This window comes from Tursiops truncatus, chromosome 10 (genome assembly GCF_011762595.2).
Source record: "Tursiops truncatus isolate mTurTru1 chromosome 10, mTurTru1.mat.Y, whole genome shotgun sequence".
NCBI classification, from domain to species: domain Eukaryota; kingdom Metazoa; phylum Chordata; class Mammalia; order Artiodactyla; family Delphinidae; genus Tursiops; species Tursiops truncatus.
The window spans coordinates 23,258,175-23,264,717 of record NC_047043.1 but is presented as its reverse complement, the minus strand read 5'-3'; positions in this window follow the sequence as shown (position 1 = coordinate 23,264,717).

Below are 6,543 nucleotides of genomic sequence, written 5' to 3'. Positions count from 1 at the left end.
GCACGACAAATAGGGGGAGAAAGAGGCGGAGCGTGCGTCGTGCGTTTGTGGAGAGATGGGAACGGAGACACGTAGGGACGCCGAAAGTGGAAGGAAACGATCCTAGGCTCGTGGCGCTTTCGGCGAAGGAGACGGAGCTGGAAGACGGGGCGGAAGGGTTTTTTTTTGCCGGAGGGCGGAGCTTACGTAACCAGGGAAGAGTCCCAACTCACGCTTCTCTTCGCGAGAGGTGAAAGCACCGGGGGGGCGGGCCTTCATTTATTAAATCACGTCATGCAAATAAGGTGGATTGACGGGCCAATCCAAGGGGCCAGGGGCGAGCATCACACAGCATATGCCTTCTGTGGGTAGTTCTACTTATTTGCATAATATATGCAAATCATTTGAACAAAGATAGGCTACGAATAACCTGTTCATCAAAATAGTGGTAACCAATGACTAAGACGGGCATTTAATTTTATAATCTACAATTTTCATGAATATATTTGTATATCTGATATTATTAGCAGTTTGCATTCGCTTCACAACGAGTTTAATTCTACGAAATGCAGTACCATTTCCCTCCTTTGTCTCCTATTACTCTATTACTCTGCTCCTACTACCCGTTCAGCAAATAATTCAACAGCTATGTTTTTTTAACCATTAAAAATGTATAAAATAGATTTTTATTAGAGCGGTTTTAAGTTTACGGGATAATTGAGCAGAAAGTACAGAGAATGCTCGTATATTCCTTCCCCTGCCTCAGTTTTCCCTATTATTAACTTCGTGCACTGGCGTGGCGCATTTGTTACAATTGATGAGCCAATAGTGATACGTTGGTTTTTTGTTCCAGTTTTATTGAGATATGATTGACACACAGCGCTATATAAACAAGGGGTACAGCATAATGATTTGACTTACCAACATCATGAAATGATTACCACAATGTTTAGTGGACATCCATCATCTCATAGTTTACAGACTTAAAGAAATAGAAAAAATGTATTTTTTTCCTTGTGAAGAGAACTCTGAGAATTTACTCTTAACAACTTTAATCAGTTTTAATTATATTTATCATGCTATACGCTACATCCCTAGTGTTTATTTATCTTATAACTGGAAGTTGGTACTTTTTTTTTTGCGGTACGCGGGCCTCTCACTGTCGTGGCCTCTCCCGCTGCGGAGCACAGGCTCCGGACGCGCAAGCTCAGCGGCCATGGCTCACGGACCCAGCCGCTCCGCGGAATCCCGGACCGGGGCACGAACCCATGTCCCCTACATCGGCAGGCGGACTCTCAACCACTGCACCACCAGGGAAGCCCAAGGAAGTTGGTACTTTTTGACTGCCTTTAACCATCCCTTACCCCCCACCACAAATCTGATCTCTTTCTCTGTAAGTTTTGTTTTTTTATAAATTTGTTTATGTTTTGGCTGTGCTGGGTCTTTGTTGCTGCATGCGGGCTTTCTCTAGTTTCGGCGAGTGGGGAGCTACTCTTCATTGAGGTGCACAGGCTTCTCATTGCGGTGGCTTCTCTTGTTGCAGAGCACGGGCTCTAGGCTTGGGGGCTTCAGTAGTTGTGGCAAACAGGCTCAGTAGTTGTGGCTCACGGGCTCAAAAGCGCAGGCTCAGTAGTTGTGGTGCATGGGCTTAGTTGCTCTGCGGCATGTGGGATCTTCCCAGACCAGGGCTCGAACCCATGTCCCCTGCATTGGCAGGCAGATTCTTAACCACTGCGTCACCAGGGAAGTCCCCTTTTTTTTTTTCTTCTCTGCCCATTTTTTAATCTTTTTATTTTTATTGTATGAGTTCTTTGTGTATTTTGGATATTAACCCCTTATCAGATATATTATTTGCAAGTATCTTATCCTATTCTGTAGGCAGCCTTTTCATTTTGCTGATAGTTTCCTTTGCTATGCAAAAGCTTTTTAGTTTGATATAGTCCCATTTGTTGATTTTTGCTTTTGTTTCCCTTGTCTGAGGAGACATATTCAAAAAAATATTGCTAAGATTGGTGTCACAGAGCATACTCCATATGTTTTCTTTTAGAAATTTTATGGTTTCAGATCTTACATTTCTTAGTTAGATTTATTCCTAGGTATTTCATTCTTTTTGATGTGATTGTAAATGGGATTGTTTTCTTAATTTTTTTCCTGATAATTCATTGATAGTGTGTAGAAATGCAACAGATTTCTATATGTTAATTTTGTATACTCCAACTTTACTAGATTCATTGGTGAGTTCTAGTAGTTTCTTTGTGGCATCTTTAGAATTTTCTATGTATAGTATCATGTCATCTTCAAACTGACAGTTTTACTTCTTCCTTTCCAATCTGAATTCCTCTTATTTCTTTTTTTTTGTCTGATTATTGTGGCTAGGACTTCCGATACTATGTTGAATGAAAGTGGGCATCCTTGTATTCTTCCTGATCTTAGAGGAAATGTTTCAGTTTTTCACCATTGAGTATGATGTTAGCTGTGGGCTTGTTATATATGGCCTTTATTATGTTGAGGTATGCTCCCTCTGTGCCCACTTTCTGGAGAGTTTTAATCATAAATGAATGTTGAATTTATCACAAGCTTTTCCTACATCTGTTGAGATGACCATATGATTTTTATTCCTCAGTTTATTAATGTGGTGTATCACATTGACTGATTTATGGACATTGATCCATCCTTGCATCCCTGGGATAAATCCCACTTGATCATGGTGTACAATCCTTTTAATGTTGAATTCCATTTGCTAATAGTTTTTGAGGATTTCTGCATCTCGGTTCATCTGTGATATTGGCCTATAATTTTTATTTTTGTGATATCTTTATCTGGATTTGGTATCAGGGTGATACTGGCCTTATAAAATGGGTTCAGAAGTGTTTCTTCCTCTGCAGTTTTCTGGAATAGTTTGAGAAGGATGGATGGTAACTCTTCTTTTTTTTGTGGTACGCGGGCCTCTCACTGCTGTGGCCTCTCCCGTTGCGGAGCACAGGCTCCGGACGCGCAGGCTCAGCGGCCATGGCTCACGGGCCCAGCCGCTCCGCGGCATGTGGGATCTTCCCGGACTGGGGCACGAACCCTTGTCCCCTGCATCGGCAGGCGGACTCTCAGCCACTGCGCCACCAGGGAAGCCCTGGTGACTCTTCTCTAAATGTTTGGTAGAATTTATCTTTGGTAGAAGCATTGTGGTTCTGGAGTTTTGTCTGTTGAGAGGCTTTTTTTTTTTTTTTTTAATTACTGATTCAATTTCATTACTGGTAACTGATCTGTTCATATTTTCTATTCCTGATTCAGTCTTGGGAGATTGTACATTTCTAGGAATTTGTCCATTTCTTCTAGGTTGTCCATTTTATTGGCGTATAATTGCTCTTAGTAATCTCTTATGATCCTTCGTATTTCTATGGTGTCAGTTGTAACTTTTCTGTTTCATTTCTGATTTTATTGATTTGGGCCCTCTCCCTTTTTCTTGATGAGTCTGGCTAAAGGTTTATCAATTTTGTTTATCTTTTCAAAGAACAGCTCTTTCATTAATATTTTCTGTTTTTTGTCTCTATTTCATTTATTTCTGTTCTCATCTTTATTATTTCTTTCCTTCTACTAATTTTGGGGTTTGTTTGTTCTTCTTTATCTAGTTCCTTTAGGTGCAAAGTTAGATTGTTTATTTGAGGTTTTTCCTGTTTCCAGGGGTAGGCTTGTATCACTATAAACTTCCCTCCTAGAAATGTTTCTGCTGCATCCCATAGCTTGTGGATCATTGTGTTTTCGTTTTCATTTGTCTCCAGCTTTTAAAAATTTCCTCTTTGATTTTTTAAGTGACCCATTGTCAACAACGATGTTCTGAAGGCGCCAGAGATATGCGCAGAATATTATAGAAGTAGAGGAATAAAAATCAGACTGTGCCTGAGCAGGTTCAGAAATGCTTCTAGAAAAATGTGACTCTTATTAAGTGATATGAAGAACTAGTTAAAATTTAGCCAGGGGACTTCCCTGGTAGTCCAGTGATTAAGAATTCACCTTCCAATGCAGGGAACACATGTTCGATCCCTGGTCAGGGAACTAAGATCCCACATGCCTCAGGGTAACTAAGCCTGCATGCCACGACTACTGAGCCCACACACCACAACTAGAGAGCCTGAACGCTGCAACTACTGAGCCCATGTGCTCTGTAGCCCATGCGCCACAACTAGAGAAAAGCCCATGTGCTGCAACAAGGAGCCCGCACACCACAACGAAAGATCCCGCATGTCACAACAAAGATCCTGTGTGCTGCAACTAAGACCCGATGCAGCCAAATAAATAAGTAAATTTAAAAAAAAAAGGTTTAGCAAGTTTGAGGAGAGAGTGCACATCTTGGGCCCAGTGAACTGATAAGCAGAGGCATGGGTTTGGAACCTATGCCTAGGCTGGTGTGGCTAAATTAAAGGACTGACTGTCCATAATGGAAAATGAGAGCAGAAAATTTAGCAAGACTCTGGTAAGAATTTTATCCTGAGGCTCATTAAAGATGGTTGAGATGACTTCAGTTCTCAAACTTTCTTTTTAAATTATTTTTATTTATATATTTTTTAATTTTTTATTTTGGCTGCGCTGGGTCTTTGTTGCGGCATGTGGGCTCTTTGTTGAGGTGCATGGGCTTCTCTAGTTACAGCACACAGGCTTCTCTAGTTGTGGTGTGCAGGCTCAATAGTTGTGGTGCGCTGGCTTAGTTATCCCATGGCATGTGGTATCTTAGTTCCCGGACCAGGGATCGAACCCATATCCCCTGCATTGGAAGGCGGATTCTTTTTTTTTTTTTTAATTTATTTATTTTTGGCTATGTTGGGTCTTTGTTGCTGCCCGCAGGCTTTCTCTAGTTGTGGTGAGCGGGGTCTAGTCGTTGCAGTGTGCAGGCTTCTCATTGTGGTGGCTTCTCTTGTTGCGGAGCATGGGCTCTAGGCACGCAGGCTTCAGTAGTTGTGGCTTGCAGGCTCAGTAGTTGTGGCTTGCAGGCTCTAGAGCACAGGCTCAGTAGTTGTGGCACACGGGCTTAGTTGCTCTGCGGCATGTGGGATCTTCCCAGACCAGGGCTCGAACCCGTGTCCCCTGCATTGGCAGGGGGATTCTTAACCACTGCACCACCAGGGAAGTCCCTCTCAGACTTTCAAAATGATACTCGTGTCCCCTTTCCCAGGTCAGTTACCACAGCAGAATTTCTTGGAAGACCTATCCATACACACTGTCTCCAATGTCTCTCCTCTCATTCTTTCTTAAACCCACTCCAGTCAAGCCTTCATCCCCACCTTCTACCCAAACTACCAAGAGCATCAGTCTCATGGCTTGAAATAAAGTTTATATGCTGATGACTCCCAAATGTGTCTATTCATCAGAGACCTCACTCCAAAACTCCAGACTTGTATACACAGCTATGTACTTGACATCACCTCTTGGGTATCTAACAGATCATTTCAAATTCAGTACATCCAAAACTGAACATTTTGATCTCCGGTCCTCCAATACCTGTTCTATCCACAGCCTTCACCATCTCAGCTGATGACAATTTAAAAATTGCAGTTAAACTAACACAACATTGTAAAGCAACTATACTCCAATAAAAATTAATTTTAAAAAATTCTAGTTAAGTCAAGAATCCTGGAAACTTCATTGACTCCTTTCTTTATCTCACTCCACTTTCAATCAGACAAGAAATCCTATATTGAGGAATTATCCAGAATCCAACCTCTTCACTTCCACTGCTTCCACTTTGATCTGAGCCGTCCTCATCTCTTACCTGGGTTACAGTAACAGCCTCCTAACTGGTCTTCCTAAGTCTACCCCTGCTCCTACAGTCTATTTTCTATACTGCAGTCAGAGTGGGGCCTTTTCTCAGAGGAGTTTTCAAAGCATTCCTTTGCTCAAAGTCCTGCATTGCCTCTCCATTTCTCTCAGAATAAAAGCCAAAGTCCTTACTGTGGCCCACAAGACCCTAGATGACTTGGCCCTCTATTATGTTTCTGATTTTATTGCTCTGCCTATCTGCACAGACCTGTCTTACCCTAGGGCCCTTCTGCTCCTTTTCCCTCTGCCCAACTGACTCTTCCCGCAGAAACCTGCATGGCTCACTCCTTTATTTCCTTGAAGTTTTTGCTCAGTGTTGGTCACCTCCTCAATGAGGCCTCTCCTGATTACCCTTTCAAAATTTTAATCTTCCCTGACCATCCTGGCACCCCTCATTCCCTTTAACCTGCTCTACGTTTGCTTTTTTTCATAATACTTGTCATTTTCTAATAGATCATATAAATTTTAAATTATGTTTACTTTTTATTGTCTGTCCTCCTCCCACACCAGTTCCCACAACAGAATGTAAACTTCACAAAGGCAGGGATCTTTGTTTTGTTCACTCTTCTATCCCAAGCACCTGGAATAGGGAATGGAACATAGTTAATGTCCAATAAGTGATTTTTTACATCTTCTTTAGAGTAGCCCCTGCTCGCTGCAACTGGAGAAAGCCTGCATGCAGCAATGAAGACCCAACCCAGCCAAAAAAGAAAAAAAAATTCTTCTTATCAAAGTGTGTAATATATATGTGTATTATAT